Consider the following 23,997-nt stretch of genomic DNA (forward strand, 5'->3'; position numbering starts at 1 on the left):
CAATTAAGTCTTTTGGCAAATGCATTATGAGACGGTACTGCATTCCCTTGACCAGAGTCGTTGATCGATTACTCTGAGATGAATTGATTATTATTACCTTACATGTTCAACTAATACCTTAATTTAGAAATCTAGGACTAAGGTGAGTTCTCATAAGGTCAACTACAACTTCAATTGAGTTTTTTGGCAAATTCACGATGAGACAGTATTGCGTTCCTCCCGACCAGAGTCTTCGATCGATCACTCTGAGTTGAATCAATTTTTATTACCTTATTTGTTCAACTAATACTTAATTGATTAATCTAGGACTAGGGTGAGTTCTCATAAGGTCAACTACACCTTTAATTGAGTCTTTTGTCAAATGCATGATGAGACGAATCGTCATTTCTCCTGACCAGAGTCATTGACCGATCACTCTAAGGTGAAGTGATTCTTATTACCTAATATGTTCAACTAATACCTTAATTGATCATAGGGTCAACTACAACAGATAGTAGTACCTATTTGATAATTTACAAAAAATAAGTAATCTATTACAACAGATGACTTAATCTGTTAGATTAATTCCAAAAGATAGGTAATCTGTTGCAACAGATGAATTAATCTATTTGATTAATTTCAACAGATGGGCTATCTATTGCAACAGGTTGAATATTTATTTTTATACAATTTCAATTGAGTTCATATGTTCAACTAATGACTTAATTGATTAATCTAGGACTAGGGTGAGTTCTCATAGGGTCAACTACAACTTCAATTAATTCTTTTGGAAAATGCATGATGATTTGTTGGTGCATGCTGAGTCTTTTACCCATTCGGTTATATTGGCAAAAAATGTCAACAAGGTCATAGAAGATGTTTTGTTGGTGCGTGCTGAGGATTTTGATAAATTCAGCAATTGTACCTTGGGATATGACAGTTTCTACTTGACTGTCCAGTATTTACTGACAAAGCTATCCACAGGGACAACCATAATACAACTTTCCTTGGGATTTCATGGTAAAATTAATCACTATTTTTACTCATCCATTAATTTATATTAAATATAGTTATTATGACTTTTTTGCTTTCTTTCTATTAATATTTTTTAGACTTGGGCATTTAAAGCCATTCTTCCCCTCCGAGAGCAGTTAATGGATTACCCGAATGAGGTTTCTCATCCAAGGATGTTTAGGTGGTTGGCTGCAAAGAACAACACATGAATTAAGGAGGCTGATCTATTTAACCATCTGAATGATACAGTATGTCTTCTTCAAGTAAAATAATTTGACTCAATGAAAGATATTGAATAGATGTTATATCTGGTACAATAAATATTATATTTGATGTACCAAATGGGATATCTATTGTGATAGATTACCTATTTTGTGCCAACTGGTGCAAAATATGGGTAATCTATTGTGATAGAAGATTGATATCTTGCATCATATTACCCATTTGTTGTTTTGGTTCTCTGAACCCGACTCTTAACAAATTAACCATCTACTGCAAATTATGCAACCGATAGGTAATTTGATGTAACATATTGTTAATCTGTTGTGACATACAGATCATCTGTTGCATAGGTTGTCTATGTTAATATGTAACCTAATTGTAAAAATTATTATTCTATATGATTTAAATGTATCTATCCTTTTTTATAGGTTTTGCATCCATGGATCATACTGTAATACCCCACATTTTTGGGCTAGTCTTTTAACCGTCGTTCCCGTTGTCTATGTTAATATGTAACCCAACTGTAAAAATTATTATTCTATATGATTTAAATGTATCTATCCTTTTTTACAGGTTGTACATCCATGGATCATACTGTAATACCCCGTATTTTTGGGCTAGTCTTTTAACCGTCGTTCCTACGTGTATATGCTATGATCTAAATGATTCCCATGAAAATATGAGTTATGTGAAAAATATTCATAAGAATCACTTAGAACAAAGTTGAGCTTAGAGCCTTTGATTTGTCCAAAGTTTTGCATTCAATACTACAAGAGTCTATTTTAAACGTGCATAACATTTTATATACATAGAATTTTTCATCTCAAGACCCACCAAATTGTATATAATTAAATTAGCTTTCCAACGATACCAATTTCGCCAAAATCCGATACCCGAGCAAAAAGTTATGGGATTTTTTGTGTAAGGCAGTAAGCCGACGCTCTAGCGACGCGATGCATTGGCCTGCACGTTACGAAACTATTTCAAACGTTAATTCAGTTTTTAAAGGGTCTAAGGGAACTTTGGTCACTTCCCCTCACCCAAATCCGCCCATAACACTTAATTTTAGCCCCCAAAGCAATATACACTCAATTATTCATCTTTTCTCTCAAAGAAAAACCCTAGCCTCCTCAAGAACACTAAGAATTTCATCAAATTTTCTTCAAGAAAAGCAAGAAATCAAGTTTCCTAATTTGATAATGCTTTCAAGATTGTGTTTCTTCTTCAAGATTAAAGCTTTAAGGTATGTGGGAGTTCATCCATGGGTCCTCTTTCACCCATGGAGCCCAAAAATCCCTTTCTTTTAATTAATGAATAAATTTTTCCATTATTATGGTATTTTGTATGTTCAAGAAAGGTTGAATTTCATGTTTTCATGACGTTTTTAATTCAATTCAGCCCATGTATGATTCCAAGCAAGATTTTGAATTCCCCATGTCATGAATTTGAGTTTCCCATGCATTATTCAAGTAAATACCATGTAGATCCTAAATTCATGATGTTTAGCAATATTCTCATGTTTTAAATTCATGTTTTCCACATGTTTAATGAAATTCCCATATTAGGTTAAGTTAATTTCAAGATTAATCCCCAAACTATGAACTTTGCCATGTAACTCTATTGTTCCCTCATGTTAAAGACATTCTTACGTTCAAGCTATGAACTTTACATGTTTTGATGAAACACTCATGTCCTATTTCAAGCAAATTACATGTGAATTTCCCAATTCATGATCTTAGTTATGTAATCATACTATGCTCCCATGTTTAAGATATTCCCATGTCCAAGTTCATGATCTCCATGTGTTTGGCAAATTGCCCTATATTAAAGTATTAATCTCCACGTGCTTGATAGAATTCTCATGTGAATTGAATAGGGTAATCATGACATGTTACCATGTGTTCTCATTTATGTACAAGTACATAACCTCCAAGTGTTTGAAAAAATGTCTCAGTGAATAAATTGTGAACAATTGACTAAGGCTATGCTTTTCAAGATCATGCTATGCTTTAATTTTTATGCTATCAAGTCCTAGGGGTATTCAATACCCAAAAATCTAGCTGCTTCCCTAGAGCTACAGTAGTTACAGAACAGACTCAGTAGTGTTATGAATAGTAGTACTCAGTCAGTTACAAAGCTCAGTGTATTCAGTCAATTAACAGAACTTTGTGAACTCAGCCCAGTTTAGTTAGATAGCACAATCAGTAAGAGTTTAGTCAAGCCTTGTATAATCTAGATTTCAATTCAGCATCTATTTAGTTGGTAGTAAAAATCATCACCGAGAGAACCTAGGGATGGAGGCATTCCTACCAATATAGGGTTTGACTCTTAGTAGCAATCCCTATATTACAGAACTACATAGCCAGCGTAGGTTGAAATATCTTTCTGCCAGACTAGGGCTAATACATCTCGTACGAGTTTTCCTGCTAGAAAGGGTTAATAAATGGTTTTCCTATCATAGAGGGTTAATGTAAGACCCCATAAAATTTTCTAGTCATTAAAACTCTTTAAATCATGTCAAGAGAAGCTTCAACACTTAGAAAATTTTGGCTAAGTGTTAAGACTTAGCCTATTTTAGCCTTCGAAAGTTGGCGTTCTTATTTAGTGACCTTTACATCCATAAAGGTTTGATATTTAAGTTAATCCATGCTCAACAATGTCAATAGGGCTTTCCATATGAGTTTCGAATTTTTCAAACCTCGTTTAAACCAAGTTCTAGTGGACCAACGCGATCTTGGCGTACCAAATCGCCTATTATGTTGGACAATATTTTTTCAAGACTGCCAGTCAAAAGTACTGAGGCTCAACACGATTATGTCATGATGCATCTGGTATCATGTTGATGCTATCGATGCACTGCATTGACCAGCACATCAGTACCTAGTTATCAGTCATTAAAACAGCCGCGATCACAAGGTTATTTCAGTCTTTTTTCCACTCTTATATAACCCTATAACATAAGATTCAGCTATTGTTTACCCACATATACTATTTTTCTCTCAATTTTCCTTAAGAACACGCTTAGGGTTTTCAATTGAAGATCTAAATTCAAAAAATTCCACTGTCAATCTTCATAAATCAAGAACTAACGTATGTTAGATGTTGATTCATGGGTCCTTTCCACCCATGAAGTTCAAGAATCCTTTTCTAGATTCAAAGATTATATTTTTATGAGTTTTCATGGTTTATGTGAATTGAAATTCATGTTCATGTTGTTGTTGGGGGTTGATTCACGTTTTAGATTATGAGTTTTAAGCTTTGAACCTAGTATGTGATAAATTGCATAATGTTCATGATAAACCCTTTAAGTTCCAAGTTTATTGATATAGCCAAGATACTTAGATGTGGTAATTGTTGTATAACCAGAGCATGCTTCCCATATATTCAATTAAATACCTATATGAATAAAGTAGTGCCATTATAGCATGTAATCATGTAGTTCCATTTATGTACAAGATAATCCATGCTAAGTGTTTGTTGAAAGGCTTTAGTGAATGAATTATGAGACATTTGTATGCATTCCTATCCATGCATAAGTTTATGACTTTCAAGTGCTTGAAGAGATGCCTCATTGATTGTATTGTGAATGATTGAATATTATCATGTTATTCAAGACTTGCCATGTTTTATTCTTGCTTATGCTATCGAGTCCTGGAGGTATTTAATACCCAACAATTTAGCAGCTACCTAGAGCCAGTGTCAGTTTTCAAGATAATCTCAGTCATACCATAATCAGTAGAACTCAGTTATTTACAGAACTTAGGAAAACTTAATAACCTATTTTAGTTCAGTTAAGATGTACGATTAGTAAAAGCTCAGTTGAGCCTAGTATGAAGTAGGGAAGTTCAATGTCATTTAGTTGAGAGTAGGATTCAGCACCAAGCGAACCTAGGGATAGAGGCTCACCCGCTAGATAGGACTGAGATCCCTAAAAGTGAATTCCTAAGTTACAGAACTACATAGCATGGTAGGCATAAGATATTACCCATTAGATAGGACTGATATACTCTGAGATCACCCACTAGTATAGAACTGATCTCAGGGGTCACCCGTTAGATTAGGAAAGACCCCATAGCAGTTATGTTTACCCGTTGCATGATACTGATACCCTTCCAGCTGGGGTTACAAGTTGGAACCCACTAGTTCATATTTGGGGCATGTCGGTTGGATGACTACTTCCCACAGTCTTAATTTTAGAATCAGTCTCAGTAAAAGAACTCAACTCAGTAGCTCTAATTTAGGACTGTTAGATATAGTCACTCATTAGCATTATCAGTGGATTCAGAGATCACCCAATAGATAGGACTGATCTCAGATATAGTTAATTAGTTTCACTAACCTCAGATATCAATATCAGTAGATTCAGTTATTCAGTATCCCAGTATTAGTAAACTCAGATGTCAGTAAATTAGTATTCGAGACTCAGTATTCAATGTCACTATGATTTTAGTTATAGTTTATGCATTCATACATGTATCCTTATTCAGCATACTCAGATTATTTAGTCAGTATAGTTTATGTATATGAGCCCTTACATTCAACCTTACCCCATCTAGCATACCAATACATTCTTACGTACTGATGCATACTTTTCTTTTATGCTTTGGTATCTTATACCATAGGTTTTGAAGCATGGGATCTCGAGCACCCTTAGCAGTTCAGACTCACTCAGTAGCAGTAGACTTAGCAGTGAGTCCTCATTATTCGAGGATAGTTCTATTATTTTATTATATTGTATTAGATTCAGTATTCTTCAGTAGATGAAGTTAGTTGGGGGATTGTACCATCAACTCCACATTTTAGACAATTTAGAGGCTTTCAGACTAGTTGTTCAGACATTTATTTTAGTTTTAATATTGTTAAACTTTATTCAATTTTATTTTAGTATTGAACTTTATGGCAAGTTTTAGCCAATTTTCTGCATTTTTTAGTATATTATGTAGTGCTCAGTTACAGGTATCAGTTAAGGGTTAGTTTATGGTCCTTTGGGATTATGAGCACCATGTAGTATCTGGGGTACTAAACTCGGGGTCTTACAAACTTGGTATCAGAGCGTAAGGTTCAATAGTGTCCTAGGAAGTCTGAAAGTCGCAACTAGTAGAGTCTTGTACATGGGTGTGTTGTGCGCCACATTTATGTACAAGAGGCTATAAGATGTTTTAGGAATAGTTTCCCTACTTTCAGTGTTCTTGTCGTGCGAGTGAGCATGAGCTCGAGCTAATTCTCAGTTTAATCTACCTCTTTCTCTCATTTATAGAGTATGCCTCCTGTCAAAGCTAATGCCCGTAGGAATGATAACCAGCAACCTCAGCCCGCAGATCCTTTGAATGAGAATGTGTCATATGCAGAGTTTCGGGTAGCTTTTCAGGCGCTAGCCCAAGCTGTGACAATTAATGTTTAAGGTAACCGTCACGCTGCAGCCTCACCTCAGGAAGATGGGGGTCTAGTCACAGCTAGAATCAGAGACTTTATGAGAATAAACCTACTAAAATTCTTTGGGTCTAAGGCAAATGAGGACCCACAACTTTATCTCAATGAGGTGAAGAAGATAGAATTGGCATCATATAGGATGAAAGATGTTGCTTATGATTGGGTAGTGATATGGAAGAAGAGTAGAGGGAAGGATACAGCTCCCATGACTTGACAGATATTTTAGGATGTGTTCTTAGATAAGTTTTTCCCACTAGAGATGAGAGAAGCTAACATAGAAGAGTTTACGAACCTGAGGCAAGGCTCCATGACAGTGAAGGAGTACTGTCTCAAGTTCAACCAATTGGTTAAGTATCTCCCTGACCAAATGGCTGACCCTAGAGCAAGTATGAGTAAGTTTGTGACCGGTGTGTCTGGGGTAGTGGTTAAGGAGTGTTGGACTGCTAAGCTCAATAGAGACATGTACCTTTCTAAATTAATAATGCACGCTTAGCAGATTGAGGTAGATAAAGCTAAGGAAAGAGAGAGAGAGTAAGTAAGAAGGACAGAACAGGTAGTTTTAGTTATTCTCAGCTAGGGTCACAAGGTGGTGATCGGAGCATGGTCAGAAGTTTTCAGTCCCAACTCCATCCTTAACTAGTGTACCCACACCAAAATTCAGGAATGTTAGTCATGATGGGGTGCTAGGCTCCAAAGCCTAGGGTAGTATGAGAAGTGAGCGTACCTATCCTCTTTGTGAAGAGTGTGGCAAAAATCACCTAGGTGTGTGTAGAGAGAGCAATGAGGTATGTTTTGGATGTGGTAAGCGAGGCCACAGGCTGAGGGAGTGTAGAGTATTGGCTTAGAGGGGTAAATATTTGCATCAGCAGGGCATCACTACCAGTACCACTAGTGTTCAACATCAGAATAGATTTTATGCACTCCAAACTCGTCATAATCTAGAAGGTTCCCCTAATATAGATTCGGTTTTGTTATAAGTCCTATATCTTCATGACATGCATTCTTAGATCCTTTGCTCCTATTTGAGTTTAAGTTTTCAGCATGAGTTCGTTAGTAAAGTTAGCAAGTCAATTTAGCAGTCAGGCAGTCGGATTCGTATAGTTTGTTTCCCATCTTTCCATCTAGTCATGCTATCAAAAATCTCAAGAAGGTAACTATTCCAAGATAGAAAGTCCTAGTAGTTGCGAGTTCAGTTCAGTTCATGAGTCATGCATTAGTTTCAGACTCCCGAGGGTTAGTTATGATGCAGTTCATGGGTGCCTTGTACATCACCTCAGTTTTTCCTAAATCTCAGTAAAGTAAGCATTCTTAGAAGGGGACATAGTGTCCCAAGGGGGAGATACCCTAAAATTCCTCGATGCTTTCATGTCCATAAATCCATTCAGTTTTATGGTCAGATTCCCCTTACAAACTTAGTATAGGTTATCATAATATATTCAGTCATGCTTTTATAAGAATCAACTCAGTCAGATATCCATGCATCAGATATGCATGTTCAGTATGATATTTCAGTATATTAGTGGTTCCAGTCATATAGTCATGTTTCAGATATTCATGTCCAGTAAGTAAATTCAGGCTGCTACTATTTTCAGCTTTATCAGTCCCATTCGAGGATGAATGTTCCCAAGGGGGAGATATTATAAGAGCCCGCAAACTTTTCTAGTCGTTAAAACTCTTTAAAGCATGTCAAGAGAATCTCCAACACTTAGAAAATTTTGGCTACGTGTTAAGACTTAGCCTATTTTAGCCTTTGAAAGTTGGCATTCTTATTTTGTGATCTTTACGTCCATAAAGGTTTGATATTTAAGTTAATCCATACTGAAGAATGTCAATAGAGGTTTTCGAATAAGTTTCAGATTTTTTGAACCTCATTTAGACCAAGTTTCAGTGCCCAAAATAGTGGAACAACGCAATTTTGGCATGCTGTGTCACCTATCGTGTTGGCCAATATTTTTCTAGGATTGTCAGTTTTTAAAATAATCTCAGTCGTGCCACAATTAGTAGAACTTAGTCAGTTACAGAACTTACGAAAACTCAGTAACTCAATTTAGTTCAGTTAAGCCATACGATCAGTAACATCTCAGTCAATCCTAGTATGAAGTAGGAAAGTTCAGTGTCATTCAGTTGAGAGTAGGATTCAACACCGAGCGAACCTAGGGATGGGGGCTCACCCGCTAGATAGGACTGAGATCCCTAGAAGCAAATCCCTAAGTTCCAGAACTACGTTGCCAGCGTAGGCATGAGATGTCACCCGTTAGATATGACTGACATACTCCAGGATTACCCCTAGTACAGGACTGATCTCAGGGGTCACCCGCTAGATTAGGACTGACCCCATAGCAGTTTTCTTTACCCGTGGCACAGTACTGAAACCCTTCCAGCTGGGGTTATAGGTTAGACCCCACTAGTTCAGATTTGGGGTATGTCAGTTAGATAAATACATCCCACAGTCTTAGTTTTAGAATCAGTTTCAGTAAAAGAACTCAGCTCAGTAGCTCAGATTCAAGACTGTTAGATATAGTCACTCATTAGCATTATCATAGATTCAGAGAACACCCATTAGATAGGAACAATCTAAGATACAGTTAATCAGTTTTAGTAACCTCATATATCAATATCAGTAGATTCAGTTATTCAGTATCCCAACATTAGTAAACTCAGATGTCAGTAAATCAGCATTCGGGAGTATTCAGTGTCACTATGATTTTAATTATAGTTCATGCATATGAGCCCTTGCATTCAACCTTACCCCATCTAGCAAACTAGTACATTCTTACGTACTAATGCATACTTTTCTCTTGCACTATGGTTTCTTATACCATAGGTTCAGAAGCATAGGATCTCGATCACCCTTAGCAGTTCAGACCCAATCAGCAACAGTAGACTTAGCAGTTTGTCCTCATCATTTGAGGATGGTTCTATTATTTCATTATATTACATTAGATTCAGTATTCTTCAGTAAATAAACTTAGTTGGGGGATTGTCCTGTCAACTCCACAGTTCAGACAGTTTAGAAGCTTTCAGACTAGTTGTTTAGACAGTTATTTTAGTTTTGATATTGTTAAACTTTATTCAGTTTTATTTTAGTATTGAACCTTATGGAAAGTTTCTGGCAGTTTTCTGTATTTTTCGATATATTATATAGTACTCAGTTACAGGTATCAATTAAGGGTTAGCTTGTGGTCCATCAGGATTTTGAGGATCGTGTAACATCTGGGGTACTAGACTCGGGGTGTTACAAACCGATATCAGAGCCTAAGGTTCAATAGTGTCCTAGGAAGTCTGAAAGCTGCATCTAGTAGAGTCTTGTACATGGGTGTGTTGCGCAACATATTTATGTACGAGAGGCTATAAGATGTTTTAGGAATAGTTTCCCTTCTTTCAGTGTTCTTATCTTATGAGTGAGTATGAGCTCGAGCTAATTCTTAGTCTAATCCACCTCTTCTTTTTATTTGCAGAGTATGCCTCCTCACAAAGCTAATGCCCATAAGAATGATAACCAACCACCTTAGCCTACAGATCCTTTGAATGAGAATATGTCACATGAAGAGTTTTGAGCAGCTTTTCAGGCACTAGCCCAAGCTGTGACAACTAATGTTTAAGGTAACCGTTAGGCTGCAGCCCCACCTCAACATGATAGGGGTCTAGTCGCAGCCAGAATCAAACTTTATGAGAATGAACCCGCCAGAATTCTTTGGATCTAAGGCAGATAAGGATCCACATCTTTATCTCGATGAGGTGAAGAAAATCACCCAGGTCATGCATGTTTCTGAAAAGGAGAGTGTAGAATTGGCATCCTATAAGCTGAAGAATGTTACAGTCTTAGTTACCATCTTAGTTACAATCTCAGTCACAATCTCAGTCCATTAATTGAATCAGTAACTCAATTCAATTTTAGGTTTGCTTGACCATATCATACATTTATTAGTTATTCAGTTATCAGTATTTGAGCACCTCAGTTTATAGACTATTTCAAAATTATGTTATACACTTGGTCTTGCATTCTCAGATAATATAGTTTTCACAAATTCATGCTCAATTATCTTATGTTACGTAGTCAGTCCCTTCCTTATATGCATAATACTCTACAGCTTCAGTCTAGTTATTTAGACTAAGTATAGTTCACTCTTACATGTCCAGTATTCAGCTATCGGTCATTCAGTTAATCAGATAAGTTAGTATGTTTATGCATTCATGCTCAATGGATTGTATATCCAGATCCTCAATCTATGTCAGTCTCCATCACGTAGTTTCAGACCCAGTATTCATACAATATTCATACAAAATCATAAAACATATATGCTAAGTTTACAGAAACTAAGTGTAGAGATTCACGATCTTATCAGAAAATGTTTATCACTCATGTTTTAAGATATTTCATTTTTTAGTTTATTTTAGCCTATTGGTGAGTCTACATACACTTAGCATGCATGTTTTACGAATACATATAAAATCAGATTTACTTATTGCATTTACCACTGCATACTCAGTATATTCCAGAAGTTCTAATCCATATATACGTCTGTATGGCTATATTATTTCATAATATAGGTACTAATTATAGCCCGCACATTACGATCAGACCGTTGCAGATTTCAGTCAGCAGGTAATGAGTTCTCTTAATTTGGAAACTCCAGATAGTTTTAGTTCATGTATAGTTTATTTATTTTCTATGTGTATTGATAAGTGGTAGTTGGAGGCATGTCCTAGCTATCTATAGTCAGTATAGTAGAGGCTTCATAGATGTTAGTCAGAGTCAATCATGTAATTTCAGTTTTATTCTTCAGATTTATCAGATTGTAAAACTTTATCAGTGTTGTATCTATTTTAGATTCTTAGTATAATTATGTTTCCGCACAGCAGAACAGCTATTTATTATGTTATAATTTAGTTGCTTAACAGTATTTTAGTTCATGGGTTAGCTTGGGCTCACTTATGGTTCCAAGCACCGTGTGATGACTAGGGGGTAGTTTTGGATTGTTACAAAATTGGTATCAGAGCATAGAGTTCAAGTGTCCTAGGGTGTCTATGAAGCCGTGTCTAGTAGAGTCTTGCGAAACGGTATGAAGATATTAGTACTTTTCTTTGAGAGGCTACATGGAATTTAGGAAATATTTTCCTTCTTTCAAGTCTCAGATCACTCAGTAGAAGTATTATTTAAGAAATTTATGCAGATCCTCATCTTGCACTATTCATGCTAACTCTGCCTTAGTTTTAAGGTGACAGAAATAGTAAAGCTTAAGTCCTTATAGATAGTGTTTCCTCAGCCAGTCCCTATAGACTGTTATGAGATTGCATGTTGGCCTAAAAAGTATTCCATCAGTGCCTTTATGTCCTAAAGTTTGAAATATTTCATTCATGTTTATGAAAATTGTGCATTAAGCCAAAGTTAGATGTGCTACCAGATTTTCTTCTTAGAATCCCTTTTATAGTATGTGATTTAGAGTTAGAATCATGAACCCAAAAGTTTAGCAGTAGTAGAGTTGGGATAGTGTTATCCAGATTGAGCAGATTATATATTCATGGGGCTAGTTGTACGAAAGGTGAATCAGTAGGCTTAAACAGTGTATGCAAGAATTTAAGTTTGTGGATTCGAGATTAAGTATGATGGTGTGGATAAGTTTATCATTTATGTGTATTATTATACCCCAGACTCTAGAGCAAAGTGATTTCAGTTCAGTTCAGAGTTTAGTAAAGTGGTCACAGACTTAAGATGATAGCTTTAGTCTAAGGGAAAGATGATGGAATAAGTGACCATGTCAGACTGCCAAATTCTAGTAGTAGTACCAATGTGTGTAGAAAAGTAGGAAGAGAAGATGATTCCCACCGTATTCTTATCTCAGTGCAAAGTTTTTCAATCATCACGATATCTATTCATGCCTAACATATCAACTCCGTCATCATAGCTCATATTCATGCATTTTATAGAAAAACCATGTGTGCTTTTAGTTTCTAGTATGAGGAGTTCCAGTTCACTCAGCAGTATAAATCATGTTTTATGAAATCATGAACTCCAAACTCAAGTCATGCATCTCATGACTCATGTACTCATGTTTTACAATATGTTCAGATCCAGATACTGATCCTATACTCAATGATCAGCGAAATTCAGTTTATGCCATGTATGTCCTCAGTTCAGACCTCTCTAACAAATTTATGTCATTGATACTTTATTCCTCAGGCCTCAATTTAGTGTCAAAGTTATTCTTTCATGTTTCAGGTCCTTGTGTTCTAACTTTCAGTGACCTCTCCTCATGTCATGATTAGTTGAAATTCTATGTGTGTTTTCTAGAGCTAGTGCCTGAAAGTTGTTATTGATAAAGGTTTAGAGGAAATGAGAAAGATAATTTTGTGGTGGTTTACCTACAAGTTCATGTTTGGTTATGAAGATAGGCTTGAATGTCATGTTGACGTACAAGTGAAATGTATAGTTGAGTATAAGATTTTAGTATGATTTAGTTTGTATAGCCAGCAATTCAGTCTATCAGTCAGACAGACAAGTTCCTATGATTTCCTATCCTTTTTATTCATGAGGTAATTCATTCATGATCATGCAATTCGTAAATTCAATTCAGTTCATGCATCAGTTTCAGATCCCAGATATTCAGTCATGATTCAATCCATAAGTTTTCGTGCATCATCTCAGTTTTTTTGTAGAATCTCAACCAAGTCAGTACTATTCGGGGGATGAAGTATCCCAAGAGGGAGATGTATTCTAATAACCCGAGTATTCATATCCTAAACCTTTCATTTTTCTTCATTAAATAGGATCCAACTTGAAGAAATAGTTACTTATCAGTTGACTCTCTCATTTATATCTCATCTTTACAATCATTCTCATGTCATTATATGTATTCAAGAAATCAGTTTAGTTTATGATATTCAATTCATGTATCATGATTCAGAATTAGTTATGCAACAATGTTCCAAGTCAGTCATGTTCATAATATGATCTCAATTACCTTTGTACAGTACTCTCAGTTTATCCAGTCTTATTCGAGGATGAATGTTCCCAAGAGGGAGATAATGTAATACCCTGCATTTTTGGAATAGTCTTCTAAGCGTTGTTCCTACATGTATAAGCTTTGATATAAATGATTCCCAAGCAAATATGAGTTTCACGATGTTTATCCTCATGTTTGATTTGCTTTTGAGGTGAAAAATGTTCATAAGAATCACTTAGAACAAAGTTGAGCTTAGAGCCTTTGATTCGTCCAAAGTTTGGTATTTAATTCTACAAGGGTCTACTTTAAATGAGTATAACTTTTTATATATGTAGAATTTTGATGCTCAAGATCCACCACATGTAGATAATTGAATTAGATTTCCAATGATACCAATTTTACCAAAATCCGATACTCGAGCAAAAAGCTGTGGCATTTTCCATGTGAGGTAGTAAGCCAATACGATAGCGATGCGACGCATTGACCTGCACCTTACGGAATTGTTTCACATGCTAATTCAGTCTTTAAAGGGTCTAGAGGCACTTTGGTCACTTTTCCTCACCCAAATCTGCCCATAACACTTAATTTTATCCCCCAAAAGCAATATACACTCAATTATTCATCTCTTCTCTCAAATAAAAACCCTAGCCTCCTCAAGAACACCAAGAACTTCATCAAATTTTCTTTGAGAAAAGAAGAACTCAAGTTTCCTAATTCGAGAATGCTTTTAAGATTGGGTTTCTTCTTCAAGATTAATGCCTTAAGGTATATGGGAGTTCATCCATGGGTCCTCTTTCACCCATGGAGCCCAAAAATCTTTTTCTTTTAATTAAAGAATGAATTTTTCTATTATTATGGTATTTTATATGTTCAAGAAGGTTGAATTTCATGTTTTCGTGATGTTTTTAATTCAATTCAGCCCATGTATGATTCCATACAAGATTTTGAATTTCCCATGCCATGAATTTGAGTTTTCCATGCATTATTCAAGTAAATACCATGATAGATCCTAAATTCATGATGTTTAGCAATATTCTCATATTTTAAATTCATGCTTTCCATATGTTTGATGAAATTCTCATATCATATTAAGTCAATTTCAAGATGAATCCCCAAGCTATGAACTTTTCCATGTAACTGTATTGTTCCCTCATGTTTAGACATTCTTACGTTCAAGGTATGAACTTTACATGTTTTGATGAAACACTCGTGTCCTATTTCAAGAGAATTACATGCGAATTTCCCAATTCATGATCTTAGTTATGTAATCATGCTATGCTCCCATTTTTAAGATATTCCCATGTCTAAGTTCATGATCCCCATGTGTTTGGCAAATTGCCCCATATTAAAGTATTAATCTCCACGTGCTTGATAGAATTCTCATGTGAATTGAATAGGGTAATCATGACACGTTACCATGTGTTCTCATTCATGTACAAGTACATAACCTCCAAGTGTTTGATAAATGTCTCAGTGAATGAATTGTGAATAATTGACTAAGGCTATGCTTTTCAAGATCATGCTATGCTTTAGTTTTCATGCTATCGAGTCCTGAGGGCATTCAATACCCAAAAATCTAATTGCTTACCTAGAGCTACAGTAGTTAGGGAACAGTCTTAGTAGTGTCACAAACAGTAGTGCTTAGTCAGTTACATAACTCAGTGTATTTAGTCAATTAACAGAACTCAGTCCAATTCAGTTAGACAGCACGATCAGTAATAGTTCAATCAAGCCTAGTACAGTCTAGAAATTAGTTCAATGTCTATTCAATTGGGAGTAAGAATCAGCACCGAGCGAACCCAGGGATGGAGGCATTCCTGCCATCATAGGGTTTGACCCTTAGTATCAATCCCTGCATTATAGAACTACGTAGCCAGCGTAGGTTGAGATATCTTCCTTCTAGACTAGGGTTGATATATCTCATATGAGTTTTCCTGCCAACAAGGGTTGACAAAAGGTCTTCCTGTTAGAGAGGGTTAACTCACAACTTTGTCTTTACCCTTGGCACAGTACTGATACCCTTCCAAATAGGTTTACAGGTTAGACCCCAATCCATTTGGAGAGGGGCATATCGGTTAGATGATTACTTCCCACAATTTCTATTTTAGACTAAATATAAAACCTCAGTTCTGTTTTAGAATCGATACTATCAGATACAGTCACCCAACTCATTAAAGAACTCAATTTAGTTCTACAGAAATAGGACTGTCAGAAACAGTCACCCAGTTATTAGTAACTCAGTTATCAGTAATCGCAGCTATCAGTTACTCAGTTATTAGAACTCAGTATTCAATTCTAGTTACAGTCTTAGTTACAGTTTCAGTTAAGTCTCAGTTTAGCCTCAATTATAGTCATAGTTATAGTCTCAGTTACCGTCATAGTTATAGTCTCAGTCACAGTCTCAGTCCAGTAATCAGATCAGTAACTCAATTTAGTTTTAGATTTACTTGACCATAGTGTACAATTATCAATTATTTAGTTATCAATATTTCAGTATTTTAGTACCTTAGTTTACAGACTATTTCATAATTATGTTATACGTTTGGTCTTGCATTCTCAGATAATACAGTTTTTACGAATTCATGTTCAATTATATCATGTTACGCAGTCAGTCCCCTCCTCATATGCATAATACTCTACAGTTTTAGTCTAGTTATTCAGACTAAGTATGGGTAGCTTGGGATCACTTGTGGTTCTAAGCACCGTGTGATGACTAGGGGGTAGTCTCAGGTCATTACAGTACCTACTGAGAAGGAGTTGGGAATGGCTTTTTTTATTACTCTAGGTTATATTGATAATATAGCAGACCCAGTGGTGGATTTAATAAAGATAAAATTGGCTGGAGCAACAGCCATAAAAAGAGCAGATAGGCAAGGTCAGCCTAGTGTTAAGGCTCTTTATGACCAAACTACTGCAAAAGATCCAGGTGCTTCTTCTGGGGGTATTGCTGGTAGAGTTGATGTTAATAGAAGGCATGCTGATGCTACTCCCAGTCGTTATGTTGAGTATGCTGATGCTTGAGAAAAAATAAATATATTTGAAAACACACCTCTCACAGGTCTCTCTCCCCATTACATAGGTCCTTCTTACCTCTCTTCACCCTCATATTCTTATTGCAAATATAAAGAGTGCAAGGACAACTAGGATAAACTCTTTTAAAAAGTGGAGGCTATCACTAAAGTTATTGAGGAATTGAAATCCAAGAGGGGTGTCATACTATCCAAGAATGTGAGGCAGCTATACACTCCTAAAGTGGTGGTTAAGAGGAAGAAAAGAACAATTAGGCAAGTAATCTCCAATCAGAAATCCAAAAAAATTACAACTTCTCCTTTTCTAAAAACTGTTGAAGTTCAGAGGCCATTCTAGAAGGTGGACATATACGCGAAACTTGGAGCCAAAGAGAAGAGGGATCTGCAACAGGCCAAGCAAGGTGCAAAAGATTACCCCATCCATACCTTTTCCACCAAAGACTTCAGAAGTATGACAGATATGCGTACGCAGTACGTGGACAGGGTAAGTTTACTTTTCCTAACCTACCCTTCTAATGTACTTGTCATTCGTTGCAATATATGTGTATTCTGGTGCAACTTGTGGTGGTTCTGTTGCAACATATTACCCATCTCTTGCATAAGTTACATTAGATGGGAATCTGTGAACAGATTTAGAGAACTCTCCGCAATAGATGGACCATCTGTTGTATCTTTCACTATGTTTACCTTATTTACAATTACTAACCTATTTAAAAATTGACTTTTTATATTACAGTATGTTGAAGAAATTCTCTACTTCATAAGGGGCAGACAATTATCCTACCTGAAAACTTATGATACTGTCGATAGGATAATAGACTTCAACTTCTACAAAAATCTCAAGGATAGGTACGATTATCTCAGTAACCTAGCATCAACTCCCAGTGGAGAGAGGTTTTATTCTTACTTTCTGGGTTCCAATCGGATGAAGAAATGATAAAATATATTAGAGGGGAAAGGCCAAATCCATACGGCAAAATCTGGACCAATGCAAAGAGGATTCTTGGAGTCATGAACGTGGACGACATACATTATCGGGTTGTTAAGATACTTCTTGAGGAGGGAAAGATCAATGTTTATGAATGCAACTTACCTGCCTTGGACGAGGTCAATTTTTTTACCTACATGCAGCCTCTGTTGGAGTTGTTCCCCATCTTGTGGAGGTAGAGTAAACTGATGGATTGTTTACCAACGAAAGTATTGATGAAGCAGTAATAGGATTTTGAAGGTCGAAAAAAGGACATGGACCTTCTAAAAAATAAAACTATTGCCGCGTATGGGTCGGATGCTCTTGCATACATTGAATGTTTGCTGACCGGCATAGAAATGGCCGAGCCAATGACCTTTCTGTGCGACAACACTGTGGCAAACATTCAAGAGGTCTGGGCTTATGGGGTACTAACTGGACTCTTGGATCCTGTGTATAAAAAAGAGCCTGTGAAATAATAAATTTTTTATGTCAAGTCACTTCACTTTACATTACATTACATACATACATATATGTAAGGGAAATTTTTTTTGTCTGATGATAGTTGAATTTTTCACAATGCGATAGATTGTTAATCTGTTGTAAAATATATTCTATCTATTTTGACAGATAGTTTATCCATTGCAATAGGTTTGTCCTCTATTGCATTATGTTGATAAGTCTTATCTATTGCAACAGTGGGAAGACCTGTTTGATTATTTCCAACAGATTACCTATATTTTTCAATATATGTCTAAATCTGTTTGATATTTTTCAATAATTACGCTTGAATATCTATGTGTTCAATGACACCAAACCAGTAGTAAATACAAATACACCACCATAAAATTTTTAGCAGTTAGGCTTGAATATCTATGTACCCAACACCACCAAAGCAGTAGCAATAACGCCAACAATGTAGCATCTTCTTGCTCAATTTTATTTCTTTTCAAAAGTCTTGACTTTCTTCAACAAACCCTAGATTACATGATTTGATTATAAAGGGTATCATTTTTCATGCCGATCAAAGAAATCACATCCACCCAACTTCTACAAAAATAAGATCACAATTACAAAACAATTATAAGTCAATAAGAAATCAACTAATTAAATAAAAAAATATTACCTTTGAAATCTTACAAGTAAAACACCTACGACCTGGATTTTGTTGAGTCCAAAAAGTCTTCAATAAAGCTCCATGACCGCACTTACAATACTGAAAATATTTTTCATAAAAAATAGTGGAGGATGAGCTCGACATTGTCAAGCTCAGTTGAAAAAATAAAAAAATACGCAGAAAAAATACAAACAATCAAGATGAATTTGGATAGAGAAAAAAAAAGATGCAGAGAAAAAGAAAATTTGGAATTTAGGGTTAAATTTTAGGAAGAAAATAAATATATAAGACCATGGGAGAAAAGTAATCGTTGGGGGCTAAATCACCAAAAATGTGGGTTCAATAGGCCTTGACTATGTGAATTACACACGAGCAGCCAACAGGGCAAAAAGTGACAAACTGACATATTTGATGCCTATTTGATTTTACGTGTTTAAAATGAACACTGTCTACTCGATGCCTATTTTATTTTAGGTGTTTAAACTGAACATTGTCGATGGGTTTTGCCTTTTTTATTTTAAGTCACTTTCACTTTTTTACATGTAGTGGCAATTTCTTATGTCTAATGAAAGTTGAATTTTTATAATGCAATGGATTGTCCATCTGTTGTAAGAGATATTCTACCTGTTTTGACTTATAGTTTATCTGTTGTAATAGGTTGGTCATCTGTTATGTTATAACGATGTTTCTATCTAAGTCTATTTGTTACAATAGTGGGAAGACCTGTTTGATAATTTCCAACAGATTACCTACCTGTTGTGACATACGTCTAATTTGTTTGATATTTTCCAATAAATGTGTCGTCTGTTGCAACAGATAAATTATCTGTTGCAATATTTGAATCTAGTATTCCATTTTAATTAATAAGTTTAAATCTAAGAAAAAAATAAAATTTATAGACAAAATAAAATAAATCGAAGCCTTCAGAAATTAGCAGAAATAAATCAACGAATAAATGAAATGTAAAAAAATTGTTATAGGTACAGATCTCAACAAATACATCAACAATTTAAGTATTGACGCCAAGAATTCCTAAGGAGAGGTTAGGTTATTACTTTGACAGACTCAAGCTATAAAGATCTACTCAATATGGATTAGTTGTTCTTCATCCGGTGTTATGAAATTCGGCTTGGGTCGTCATGAATCTTTAATGTCACTTACGTACAGTTTCTACACTTTCTGTTCTCCGTATTTCCATAAAAAAAAGTAGCATACGGTCAATGTTGTTCAACAATAGCTTCTACATCCACCTGTAAAACCAGAATTGGTCAATGCTAATCACGGGGATACAACAAAATAGAAAAGAATAACTCATATGTTCTAGCAAATCAAACAGGTCTTCCTCCTATTTTAAATTATCCCAAACAGTTTATATTTTTGTTGCAATAGATGAATCAACTGCTGGGATAAATTTCTACATAAGGAAGACCTATATGATAATTTTCAATAAATGAACCACATGTTGCAACATATGACTCATCTGTTGCAGCAGATAGGTCATCTATTAGTACAAATAAAAGCGGTACGAAAAGTTATTTGATTTTCTAAAATAGACGAGAAATATATTACAATAGATACTTTATCTGATGCAACAAGTTAGTCAACTATTGCAACAGATGTATATATTTGTTTGATAATTTTCAGCAGATGTGTCATCTATTGAAACAAATATGTGTCTGTTTGTTAGTTGGAACAAACATATATGTATATATATATATATATATACATATATATATTCACCTTCTTCAGCTCGTGCTACTCTCCTTTGTCCATTGTACATTGCTCAATGCAAAACACGGACAGTGGAGTTGCAATTTCGCTTTTTTGGATGCTTGATAATGCCTTGGAAATTACTTTCCTTATCCTCTTAGCCTTAATTTCTAATGTAGTGGATGGATATAATATCCTCTTTGATAGAATGACACCCCTCTTAGATGTCAATTCCTTTACAGAAGTAGTTAATGCATTAATAGAATTTATCACTACATCATGTTTCGTCTTGCAGTCTTGACATTTGCATCCAGAACATTCGCTGTGAGAGGCAAAATCTGTATAACCAGTATGATCATAATCATAATGGTTTGTTTTAAATACTGTAAGAAGAGCATCATTAGCACCAATAGCAGCATCACTACCACCACCAATAACTCCATCACCACTAAGACCATCAACAATAACAAGCCCACCTTCCAAAATTATTTTTCTTGTAATGGTTATTGCTCCAAATAATTCCATTTTTATTCTGTCAATGACCTTAGGGTCCGATAAATTTTACACAGATCATAAAGTATGAAAAAATGGCATCTTCAACTCTCGATTGGTCAAAACTAGCGACGGATGCACAATCTAACATAAATCATTACATATATTAGAATGATGATTAGAACATTCAAAAAAAATCATTAATTAAAATAAAAACTTAATTATAATTGTACTTACTTCATCCTTCAGAGGGTTGAAGACATCAAGAAATTTTACATTTTTATCAGTTTTGGCCAACAACCATCTCAAGATTCTTGGACAGGAAACTTCTTCCTGGTAGTTCATTTGTTGTCTCAAATAAGGAATGGCTTCAAACGCCCAAGCCTATAAAATAACGTCAATAAATCAAAATCATTATTAAGTAAAAAAATGAATGATATCGTAATAAAAGAAAGAAACATTTACCATGAAAGTCCATGGAAAGACATATAAGTTAACCGTCTTTGGCGCTAATAGAGTTAAAAAATATTTGACAGTCATTTTGAAGCTTTCATAACCCCAAGGATAGCTATTAAATGCCTCAAGATCCTCAAAGAGATTTATTAAACCAACGCTTATATTGTTGTTAATGTCTCTCGTCCAAAGAATATTATGTACAAACCAAACCAAGCACAATGACTGCTTGTGCTTCTTTAAAATTCTTTTACCTTTCAACGCTTTTATCAAATTTTTATTTTTGAAGCTTGGACCAATAATGAACACCAGGTCATCACGATCATCTGACTTGTCTTTGCCTTTTTTAGGTGTGCGGGGTGTTTTTTTGGGTTAGAATAGGTATAACATGAGAAGGAGAAGGAGAATAACATTTTAGTCCAGTAACTATGACAAACTCCATCCAACCAAAACAAACAGGCATGCCACAGTAATTTATCCACACCTCATCCATCTTATCTTTATTTTCATATATAAATCTATACTTGAGAAGTTCATATACTATTTTTATTTAGAAACGAGCATTATTGTCCTCCGACAAATCAAGATATTTCCCAAAGCAGCTATCCCTAAAATAAGCATTCAATTTTTGTTCTCGAAGTATTTTTTTGAAGGCATCAAAATTTTTTCCCATGGTTGACTTAACCACAAAATTACCTGTTAAATATGTGGCACCATCACACTGTATTCTCACATAATAATGATCAATGCTGAAGGTTTTGAACAACTCTTCGATGAAAAAGCTATTAGCATTTGGATCATCTCTTTTGAAACATTCCTCCTCCCCGTGTTCATCATATTCTGCTCCTGATTGAGATAACATTTGTAAAGCAAGCTCATAGAGTGGTGGATGTAGCCTAGCTGCTTCACTTGTTCCTTTACTTGGACTTGATTCGATTTTTGTTCTTTTGGGAGCCATATTATCTAAAATTAACAGGAACATAAAAAAATATATTATAGCTGATTAATGCATCATTAAAAAAGGATAACAATAAATCTAACATGCAAAATAGTAAAATAGCAGTTACAACAAATCACACATCTATTGCACCAGGTAGGTTATCCGTTGTACCAAATAACTAACCTATTACAATGGATGAATAATTTGTTCAAATAATACAAAATATATCACTCATCTTTTAAGATAAATGATTGACCTGTGCAACAGATCACACACCTTTTACAATATATGAGTGATTTGTTGGAATAGTTAAATAACTTGTTGCAATGGATGAGTAATTTGTTAAAACAATACAAAATATATCACTCATCTGTTGAGAAAAATGAATGGTCTGTGCAACAGATCACACATCTGTTGTAACATATGAGTGATTTTTAGAATAGTTAAATAACCTAAAGTAACAACCGAGTAATCTGTTGTGATAATACAAAATATATCACTCATCTGTTGAGAAAAGTTAATGGTTTGTATAATAGATCACACATCTGTTGTAACATATGAGTGATCTGTTGGAACAGTTAACTAACCTGTTTCAACGGCTGAGTAATCTGTTGTGATAATACAAAATATATCACTCATTTGTTGAGAAAGATGAATGATCTATGCAACAGGTCACACATCTGTTGCAACATATGAGTGATCTGTTGGAACAGTTATCAACGGTCAATATTATTTAGATTTCTCCTAACAGAAGGGTCATCCATCGTGATAGATGAATGATCAGTTGGAAAAATTAAGTCTTGGACATATCCTGTTGGAAGATTTGATAGGATTTTATCCAATAGGAGGTTCATCTGTTACATCAGATCTTTAATCTGATGGTTCCTCCGTTGCATCAGATGGTTAATCTGTTGCATTAGATTTTTAATTCGATGGTTCCTCTGTTATATCCGATAGTAAATCTGTTGCATCAAATGGTTAATCAATTACAACATATGGTTAATATGTTGTAGCGGATGGTTAAAAGGTTGCATCATATGCTAAATCTGTTGCATTAGATTTTTTATTCAATGGTTCCTTTGTTGCATCAGATGGTAAATTTATTGTATCAAAATTTTAATCTGATGGTTCCTGTGTTGCATCAGATGGTTGATCTATTACATCATATGCTAAATCTGTTGCATCAGATGGTTAATATGTTGCACCAGCTGGATAATCTGTCGGAGAAAAAAATAGTAGAGCAATTTTATTCAACAGAATAACAACAATATCACCATTTTTACCAAGAATAAGAACAAATCAACCTAGCAACGGGCACAACACAAAAAACACCAAAATCATTATTTTATTTATATAAATACAAACAACAAAAATTAAACTTCAAAAAAAATGCAACAAATAATAAAAAATCACAATTCACTTCGAAAAGAGAAGAGAAGAAATATCAGAAATTAGGATTTCATTCAGACGATATTTTAAATTAAAGCAACAAATATTAAAATTATTAACCAATACTATAAGAGAAGTCGGCTCAAGTTCCTCGTTTTCTTCAAAACTAAAAAGGCCAAAATTTTTTACCTGTGAAAGAAAAGGAATGATGAAAAATTTGAAGCTGTTGTGACAAGAAAGCAAGGTTTTCAGGTCGATTGATGGTTTAAGTCGAAAGGAACTCGAAGCCCAACTATTTATCGTCGGAGGTT

This window comes from Capsicum annuum, chromosome 4 (genome assembly GCF_002878395.1).
Source record: "Capsicum annuum cultivar UCD-10X-F1 chromosome 4, UCD10Xv1.1, whole genome shotgun sequence".
In the NCBI taxonomy this organism is placed as follows: Eukaryota; Viridiplantae; Streptophyta; class Magnoliopsida; order Solanales; family Solanaceae; genus Capsicum; species Capsicum annuum.